This window comes from Pelmatolapia mariae, linkage group LG3_W, assembly GCF_036321145.2.
Source record: "Pelmatolapia mariae isolate MD_Pm_ZW linkage group LG3_W, Pm_UMD_F_2, whole genome shotgun sequence".
NCBI lineage: Eukaryota > Metazoa > Chordata > Actinopteri > Cichliformes > Cichlidae > Pelmatolapia > Pelmatolapia mariae.
The window spans coordinates 58454219-58465312 of record NC_086229.1 but is presented as its reverse complement, the minus strand read 5'-3'; positions in this window follow the sequence as shown (position 1 = coordinate 58465312).

Here is an 11094-nt window from a genome sequence, read left to right as displayed (position 1 = left end):
AGTAGAGCCGCTGCTCCTCCACATTGAAAGGAGTCAGTTGAGATGGTTCGGGCATCTGACAAGGATGCCCCCTGGGCGCCTCCTGGGCAAGGTTTTCCGGGCAAGTGCCACCGGGAGGAGGCCCCGGGGCAGACACACTGGAGAGATTATATCTCTCGGCTGGCCTGGGAACGCCTTGGTGTTCCCCCGGACAAACTGGAGGAGGTGGCTGGGGAGAGGGAGGTCTGGGCTTCTCTGCTTGGAATGCTGCCCCTACGACCTGATGCCTGATAAGCGGATGAAAATGGATGGATGGATGGATACATTGTGCCTGTGCCAAAACTGGAAGGTTAAAAATTGACTGTTGCTCTTTTGAGCAGTTGAGTACTAGGGCATCTCAGTTAATGTTTGGCTCACTTTTAATATGTGTATAAGGGCACTTAGTGATGAATATGAATTAACTTTACAAATTTAAGCAGTTTATTTATTTATTTTTTACTTTTTGGTTCAGTTATTTTTTGCTAAATACCTGACTTTACCTGATTTACCTTTAGATGTCAGCCTAACATTGAATACAAGATGTAAAGATGCATTGAATTACATTTGGTGTCTTTCATGATTTCATCTGGTTGCTTAGTTCTCAGGAAAGAATTCTACACTCCAGCAGTGTTTAAAATATAAGTTTACATACATTACATTTTACCAATACATGTTGTAAGCAGTTCATTACACATTTTAATGTATGTATTTTTCACACAGGCAGCTATAATGCTTAATGACATGGACATAGACTGTGTTCCCCTAAGGACCACAGTTTACATTCATTTGTGCTGTAGATAAACATCATGACAACCATAGGGTGATTCCTACATTTTTTACTAACATAAATTTAAATAAAGAATCTACTAATGATGAAATGAATTTTAACTGGTGTCATGAAGATGCTGCATGTCTTAGCGAAACATATTTTTGAACTTGCCAATGAACCTAATCAAAACAGTCAGGAAAAATATCATAAACATACACAAATTATTTGCTATTGTTATTATTTTACAAAATCTGAATGTGAAGAAAATTATATAGGAGCTACACCCCATTAATTATTTAAAAGCTTAATAAAATAAAAAAAAGTTATGATTACTTTACTTTTCTCATGTATGTGTGCTTACAGTACAGCTAACATGTATATGTTTATATATACAAACACACACAAAGCAAAAACAAGCATTGTACCAATAATAAAGACATTTTCTGCTGTCATTTCGGTTGCTATTACCCTGTATTTGAAATGTATACTTTTGAAAAACAAATAATTTATTTTGTGTTGCATCCATCATTCCCCTGCTTTAAAAGGCAGTCTAAACACATTGGAATTAGCGCTGATCAGTCAAACTTCATCAGTGTGGACAAATGCAGAATAAATTTTGTGTCCTTTGTTAAAAACTCTCCAAAAGACCAGAGTTTTGTTAAATATAAATTTAAAAAAAAAATCAAAACCAGTTTGATCATCATTATCTTTTACACAGGGCAGTATCAACTCTAAAAGCCCTTTTTAAAAAGAATTCACTAAACATCATGATAGCAATCACCTAACAGTAAGGTGGGAAATTGACTGTGTCGAGACCCGAGTGCCTTAACTACTTTTAACTGATGGTCTGTCACTTAGGCTTACAAAGAGGCATTAAATTACCACTTAAGACTCATTGTCTTTTGTTTCTTAATTTTCTTGGGTCTACTTCTGGATCTAAAGTGTGGTTGGACTCTTGACTTGGCCCTGTATTATATTAATAATACTACTGAAACTGTTGCAAATGTTTTAGCATACTATACTCTTTCAAACCATTTAACTCTGTAGTGTCTGCTGTACTCAATTCTATATCCAATACTTGTCTTTACTTGTTGTTATAACAGGGTTTTCCTGCCCTATGCAGATACAGCAGAGGTAACACCAAACAGCTGGGCAAGTTAAACCAAAGCAGACACCTAAACACCAAACATTTCACAGTGCTGCTCACCAGAGGTGAGTCGTTAAGAGCATTTGATACAAGCAACCCAACAAACCATAGCCACACAGCACAGCTTATAGCGGTGACAGTGTAGAAAGCTCTCAGCTTTGATTTTTTAACCATCTCCCTTTCCCCAACCCCTTCCCCTGGCCCTGGGTGCATCAGAACACAGAGTACAGAGAGGCTGCAGAAAGATATGATTATAATGGAGGGAGCCAAAAGGCAGAACAGTGGGGCAGATTGGTAGTTAGGAGGTAATAAGAGTGCAACACCTGTCAGTCCTAAGCTCAGCAGCCAAACACAGCCAATGCAGATGTTTCTGATCCTGACCCCACGGGCATTTCTTAGACTCATGTAGGTGATGGGGTGAACAACAGCCAGATAACGCTCTACACAGGTCAGGAGGTGGAAAAATAACTCTCCATAATAAGCAGTAATAGAAGCAGATGATCCTACTGTCACACTCACTGAGTGATTAGTGTATGTGCCACAATACATGACCAAACACCCTAAGACCCAGATCAGCTCCATGGCAGCTATATGGTAGGTGAAGATGTCAGAATGACTTGGTGTTTTAAAGGAGTGCTGCTGCCGCCGTCTTTGGAGACCAGAAAAAAAGACAAGAACAAAGACAGTGAGGAGGAGGACGATTCTCAGTGTATAGAAGGGAATATATTTGGATGAATTTATGGGGCAGGAATTGTCCAGAAGATAGTTGGAGGTGGAGTTAAGTGACATAACTGCTGTATGATGTAGGTCTGAGGAGAAAAAAAACACATTCAGAGGGACAGACAGTGGAAGTACTGATAGTTCACAGTTATAATGCACCTTATTAAGGAAATGTTAGATAATAATTCTGATTACTACAGTGCCAGATGGGACAGGCAAAATGTAGCTTAATACAGCCCTTAACCAATTAGTGTAGCTTTGGGAGTAATAATGGGAGTAGTGACGCGTCCTTGAAACAGTCAACAAACACTCTGACATGGAATGTTAATTGTAAACCAACATTATATTACAAAAGCAAAATGAAATGCATAGGAAATTTGTAACAGTAGAAAAAATATTTTCAGAAACTAAGTAAAACAAAATGCCAGTGTGTTGCTCATGCATAATATCCTATTATCAGGCTGGTGGAGTACAAAAACAAAGAACTTATCATTATCCTCTGTTATCTGAAATATCATCATATTGTGGATTTGTCCACACTGGGAAAAACATCAATCAAAGCAAACGTCTATACATGATACTAAAACAAAAGTTCATCTCTCAGTGACTATAAATATTCTCAAATTCAAAACACATTTTTGTCTCTTATCCTTTAAATTATATAATTCTGAAATCCCAGTAAATTTTCTCTGATTTACCTGATCTACTAACGACTATCTTGTCATTGTTATCACTCTGTTTCACAATAGTTGCAAATGAGTTGCAACTAGGAGTTCCAGACAGAATAAACTGCCTTTGCTTCATCACTAAAAATCAACTGATTCACAGAATTAAACTAGTGAGTATTACTGCTCAAAGCTGTAATAAAACAACAGCACCATTACTTGGACCAGAGCAAAGTGGGGCTTTTTAGAGTAATGAAAAAAAAGCTTCAACATTATCACTGAATTAGCTTTTACAACACTATTAATAACAAGCGCCTAAGATATAAAGAAAGTGATCTAATCACAGAAAAGGGAAAGCAAAAAAGTAAATCATCCATCAAATAATAAATTAATATATAGTTAACACAGATTAAAACACTTTCATCTCCCTGGCATCAGTATAAAAAGATAAATAACAGATCAAATATTTGTGAAAAAAGAAATTTAAAAATTAATGTGTCAGATATTAAAGAGCACCTTTATGGTTGAATTGTTTCCTCTGGTTTGCGTCTCCAAATTGACTGACTGCTCTTCACTCTAAATGTGCTCTGATGCTTCTGCCGGTGTTCAGGTTGCTCACAGTTCACACAGCAGGAATTTTGCATAATTCAATAGGTGGTACTTACTGTAAAATACACCATTAAATTATACTTCAGCATTTGGGTCATGGTGCAGTATTGCAGGGGCCTACATGTTCCACCCCAACATGTAGGAAACCAAACTAACGTGGAGTTTGTGTAATTAGTGCAACTGGTTTAGGTTGAGTTTTTTGTATGTGACAGAAAATAGCATACAGTTTAGGACTTAAAGAATTTTAATGTCCATTTTTCACTCTATCAGTCCATTACATCAGACAGTATTCAAATGGCTTGTAATCTAAGACAGGTGTTCATTCAAATCATGCCACATGTGTATACCAAGAGCAGTTTGATGGGATCTAATTTACAGCATGTGCGTGAGGATTTTAAAATGCATAACTCTAGCTTCCATTATTATTAGAAGAGTTAGTGTAACCCTGATACACACTGCAACACATAATACTGAAATAAAATGTATATCCATGGTTAGATCATGCTTGCACACACACTAGTTTCATTCACTAGACCCAACTTTGAGTTTAGATAAAAATAAAAAGAGCTTTTGTGTGTCCTTGGAAAAAAAAGAAAGTTCGTTTTTAATGTGAAGCCACTACAAGGATTATTTTATTTGTTCTCTTTCTCCTATGTCAAGAATTTGAAAAACCCATCCATCCTCCTATTTTCTTTCACTTATCCAGGTGGCAGCAGTCTAAGTAAAGAAGCCCAGACCTTTCTCTCTCCAACCACTGGCTTCAGGTTATTAGGCAGAACACTGAGACATTTCCAGACTATTCATGAGATGCAATCTTCTCACCGTGTCCAGGTTCTGCCCCACAGCCTCCCTCTGGTGGGACACACCCTCTCCCAGAAGACCCCCTAGTCAGATGCCCGGAGCACCTGAACTGGCTCCTTTCGATGTGGAGCAGTGAATCCACTCTGACTGAACACCTCACCGTATCTCTAGCGGAGAGGTCAGCCACCATTCAGAGAAAGTAAGGAAACTCAGAAGACAAACTTTGAAAAACAATACCTGAAACTACAATATTAGCATGCACCACGGGCTTGGCACCCCGATCAAAACAAGGCAGTGAAGAAAATGATACAGCATCGATCAAACGTCTGTTAGCGACATCAACCAGTAGTCCGTGAGCACAAAGAAAATCTGCGCCTATTATCGGTACCGAGCTTGCAGCAATCACAAAGTTCCACTGAAAGTCATGGTCATGAAAACAAACAGTCACCAACCATGCACCAAATGTTTTGATGGGGGTGTCTTTAGCTGCCATTAATAGTGGCCTGCAGCCCTCAGCTAGCCAGTTAGAACCAGCTGGGGGCAGGAGGCTCTCCTGGAAGCTGTAGTCTACCAGGAAACGTCTACCCGAGCATGAGTCTTCTATAAACAGCAGCCTTTCCCTGCCGCCAGCAGTTGCAGCCGCTACGGAGCACTGGCGGACTTGTTTCCCTAAGCCTTGAAGCTGCACTTTTGCAAGGAATGCTGATGGTAAAAACACGGCTCCTTTTCATGCAGCAATCCCAGCCACCATCAATAAGTCCGAGGCCTCCGGGAGAATCAGTGCGGGCGTAGCAGACGCTGTCGGTGAGTCAGGAACCATCGACTGGATGCTGACGCTCCTAGCCACAGACAATGTGGTCTGCTTCTTCTGCCAGTGAGCAATAATCCCTCATGGCCAGCAGTGGGGTGTTGGCGAGTCCAGCCCACAAAACATCTCCTAGAACCCAGAAATATTACTCTTCCCACTTCCCTTCTTTCTGGGTGTGAGTGGAGCCCCCTGGTGGTCCGCCACAATATATTTTATTACGTTAAATTTCGAATTAAGGAATGCACAAACATCCTTAACTGTCCATAGTAAATGCAAAATGGAACCAACCACATTAATCTAGAAATGTTAAAGACCTTAAAAACCACCTAAGAACAAATTTACAATGAAAAAACACCCGAAACACTCTGGGAAACACCCCATCAGTTAAAAACTCATAATTTGTGAGAGAAGACAAATATGCTCAAATGATAAATTTTCACAATTTATTATCAAACGGTTAGAATTTCAAATTATTTTACATGATGCCATGGACCTACATCTCTCTGCCTCAGAGACAAAGGCTGCTACATCCAGACAGTAAACACTTTTCTTGCAGGTTCACAGAAACAACATGTTAACATGAGTGGTAGAATAAGTTGAGGGTAGCCTTCGGCCTGACATCGACTCATGTTTCTTTTTCTGCACCTCTCTGGACATCTCCTTATATAGAGATGGCCCTTTTGGAGGCAACACTACCATTACCATGGTAACCATCTCTTGTCCTTCAGTCAGGGCTGAAGGGTTAGGGAAGGGGCCATTCCCTAAAACTGATTCATGGCCCTCTTTTGGTGTAGGAGAGTCAGCCTTAAAGTTTTGTATGTTCTGGTGCCATCACCAGTCTAGGCAGACTATCCCCCTCAAATTCCTCATAGAAGAAGACTTCTCTCTGTTTATGTCTGTTAGTCTGTAGAGTAGTATCTATCACTACAATGCATATCTGTGTGCAACGAAGGTGGTTCTCCCCACTTGAGCAAACCCCTCATCCTATGACCACTCACTCACCACTCAGCCTATGAGTGGTGAGTGTGCCCTCAACTTGTGCGCCCTGTAGCCGGGCGGATAGCCGCATTTCCTATTATTGGATGATAGGCTGTATCAAGTGAGTCGTTACACTCGCACTGATGAAACACACATCCAGTTGTTGGTGCCGCCTGGAAATGATTTTCCAGGCGGCATTACAATGCCATGGCAGGGCATAAGGGATGCAACAAAACTCTGGAAAGAGTAATGGCCCGATTTTATTGGCCGGGTTTCTGGGCTGATGTACAGCGTTGGTGCATGTCATGCCCGTACTGTCAGCTGGTTAACGAGCCAGTTATTCCAAAAGCGCCATTGGGCCCTTTACCATTAACGGAGGTCCCGTTCGAGTGCATTGGTATGGACCTCATTGAGCCATGTCAACAGAGTGCATGTGGCTATCGCTTCGTATTAGTTCTGGTGGACTATGCAATGTGATACTCGGAAGCAGTGCCACAGTGCACCATCTCTGCAAAGAGTGTGGTGCAGGCATTGTTTCAAGTTTGTATGTCATATTCAACAGTACTCTCTCATTTCAGTCTCACATTTATTACATAACCCAGTCTGCATACTTTCACTTACATAACATTAACTGACTTCATCCCTTCCTTACTCCCCATACTGCTGCCATCCTTGTCCATAGTCTCATTACTTCCAGGATCGATTATTGCAACTCCCTCTTATTTGGTCTCCCCAATAAGTCCCTCTATAAACTTCAGCTTCTTCAGAATTCTGCAGCTCGGGTCATAACTCATACTCCCATAGACCATATTACCCCAATTCTTCAACAGCTTCTCTGGTTGCCCATAGAATCTAGGATAAACTTTAAAATCTTAGTTCTCACTTTTACGTGCATCCATAACCTTGCCCCTCCTTATCTCTGTGATCTGCTGCACACTAAAAGAGCTTTATGAATTATTGGGCATCAAATCTATTTGGACCAGCATCTACCAACCTCAGACTGACAGGCTGGTGGAGCAACTGAATAAGACTTTGAAATCAATGATTTGTAAGTTCATTCAATAGAAGAGAACTAGAAGTGTTAATGACATAGGTACAAACTATGTTTTTGAGCTGTTTATTTTCATTCAGCTTATCAAGTGTGCTCTGTATCACAACAAAGTTTCATGATAAAATAGAAACTTCATTATTTATGGGTCAAAGGACAAGAGTGCACATTAATTTGTGCTGTAGATAAACATCATGACAATGTAGAAAGAAAAATGTAGCAGTTACAATTAATTCAGCAAATCATAAGTCAAATTAATGCCTAATTTGTTTTTCTCATGTATATGCGCTAAAAGCACAGCAAAAACCACTACAGGACCTTAAAGTACTACAGCCTGCCTTGATTATCTCTAGCTGGTGAATTTGATACAAAAATCTGTTTTCAACATTCTGTTAATGATGAAGTGAAGGTTCTGTCCTATTTGTTTTTAAATCTATGAATACTACGGAGATTTACTGAATGATTACTGCCTGCCAGGCCTTACACTTGCATAGACTTTAACTTTAAAACATCCTTCCCTGTACAGCTGAACAACCTAAAAAAACTAAATTTTATATGCAAACACACACAAAGCACAAACAAGCATTGTACAAACAATAAAGATGATCCCTGCTGTCATTTGCACGGCCAGCTGGCCATTATTTTGAATGTGACATGAGAATTTTTGGATGACAAATCACACCAAAAAATAAAGACCAGAGCTATGTTAAATATTAATAAAACCATGAAAACCAATATAATCATCATTATCTTTTAAAAAAGAAAAGGAAAAGGTTTTATGATAATGTATGATCCAGTTTGTATGCTTAATTTTTCTGTTAACAGGACAGCATCAGCTCTAGCCTTTACACTAAGACCAGTGATGTCTTAAAATAAAACCAAATAACCTTCTTTATTTCCAAAATCAAATGGTGATGATCTGTTTACCATTTAGGAAAGCTTCTGTAAACTTAGATACTGAATAACTCAACAACAAAAAAAGTTACAGAGCTTGATCAAAAGGGACAGCACCAGTTTAGACTTATTGTTTAATGGCTTTGTTTTCTTGACTTTTTTGGGTCTATTTCTTGATTTAAAGTGCGATTAGACTGTTGACTTAGCCCTGTCTTATAATACTAAAAAAAAGAAACACTTCTAAACATTTTAGTATGTTATATTTGTAATATCATGTAAATCTGCTGCACTCAAATTCAATCCTTGTCTTTACTTGTTGATATAACATGAACATGAGAGTTTTCCTGCCCTATGCAGAAACAGCACAGGTAACACCAAACAATTTGTAAAAGTTAAAAGAGACCACATACATAAATGCTGAACACAGGACAGTGCTGCTCACTAGATTTTTGATTTTGAGAGCATAAAATACAAGCATCCCAACAACCCATAGCCACACAGCACAGGTTAAAGCCGTGACAGTGTAGAAAGGAACGAAACAGAACAGAGAACAGAGAACAGAGAGGCTGCAGAAAGATATGATTATAATGGAGGGAGCCAAAAGGCAGAACAGTGGGGCAGATTGGTAGTTAGGAGGTATTAAAATTGTAACACATGTCATTCCTAAGCTCAGCAGCCAAACGCAGCCAATGTTTCTGATCCTGACCCCACGGGCATTTCTTAGACTCACGTAGGTGATGGGGTGAACAACAGCCAGATAACGCTCTACACAGGTCAGGTGGTGGAAAAAGACAAGAACACAGAGAGTGAGGAGGAAAGTGATTTTCACTGCATAGAAGGGAATTTGGATGAATTTATGGGGCAGAAATACTCCAGAAGATATTTCAAAGTCAACGTAAACTTTATTGTCATTTCCACTATATACAGTACAGTATATAGAGAGATAAGACGATGAGGCTCCAGTTACATCAGTGCAAATGAACAAACAATAAATATAAGAAGAGTAGAAAATAAATATACCCTTTAGGACTAGGGGTAAAGGGATCAATAAAAATTTAAAATTTGCAATTTAAAGTTTGATGCTTAAAGTGACCTTGGAGTGGTTTAAAGTGACCAGTTCAATTCAAGTCAATTCAATTTTATTTATATAGCACCAAATCACAACAAAAGTCGCCTCAAGGCGCTTTATATCGTACAGTATGTCCTATACAGTGTTGGGCAAGTTACTTTGAAAAAGTAATTAATTATAGTTACTAGTTACTTCTTCAAAAAAGTAACTGAGTTAGTAACTGAGTTACAATATTCTAAAAGTAATTAATTACTTGAAAAGTAACTATTGCGTTACTTAAAAAAAACATTTAACCCTCTGGGTTCCAGGGTATAATTGGCCATTTTTAACTACTTTTGATTTTCCCTCCACATTTCACCTTTAAAAACTATTTACTTTGCCTTGTTTGGTATCATCCTTTTCAGCACAACCTCACGTGTCTGAATTTACAGTTATGTTTTCATTTTGACATACTGTATTAACACAATTGATCTAAAATCAGACAAAAAACATAAAATCCAAGTAGAAAGTTATATTTTTTACTGTAACAACCACAAACATGTTTATTGAATCATATTTCATAACTTTAAATGCAAATATAAATTGTCAATTTTAAAATCCTATGCACAAGTTTTGTAAACAACAAAGTTATTTGCATCCATTTACCTTTTACCTTGATTTTTTAAATAACCATTTCAAACTATTTACAGAACAATCAGCTGTTCTGCATTCAATAATATGCCACACAAATTATTTTTGCCACTCCAAAAACATAATTTCTGTCCACTATAAAGGAGAACATCACAGCCTGATACCTGCAGGCCTGACAGCAGCAGGTGTATCACTCCTGTTTCTACCTGGAGACAGCAGTCGCCTCATTGTTCTGACACACAACACAAAACTATCCACAACACTACATGCTAACTACACAAGACAACACATTAACTACACACTCCAAACACGCTAAACGTCACAAATCTCTCACATCTCAAAACTCGCTGTCTTTCTCTCTCTCTCTCTCTCTGTCACTCCTAAAATTTCCTCTGTTTTTTTTTTCTCTCATAAGCAGAGAGTGCTTGCTAGTGCTGTCCTTAGACAGTAAACGTGACGAAACCATTGAGGAAAAAACGCCGCGTATATATTGTTTATCATGACTCTGGTTTACGTGGCCTATCAACACAATTTAAAAACTGGTATATGTCACCTTGTTGCTTTGTCTTTAAGTGGTCATGTGATTGGCTTACCACGACTACTTTATTCTTCCTCAGTCAAAAAGCAGCACTCACGTGATTGTTTTGCCCCCTTAGCTCCAGGTGTTGTGCCAAAAAGTGATCGTGATTACCGTCCGCGGGAGTGCGCGCAGCTGCTTAAAGCTGTAGCGTCCAGATTACTTACGTAGTCAGCTACTTCCGTGCTACTGATATAAGATGCGGTAAGCTGAACATGGATTCAACCGTCTGTTTGTTGAAAAATAGTAACGGACCGCATTTTCTTGTTAGTAACTGTAACGGCGTTGTAACGATAGGAATAGTAATTAGTTAGATTACTTGTTACTGAAAAAAGTAACGCCGTTAGTAATGCCGTTATTT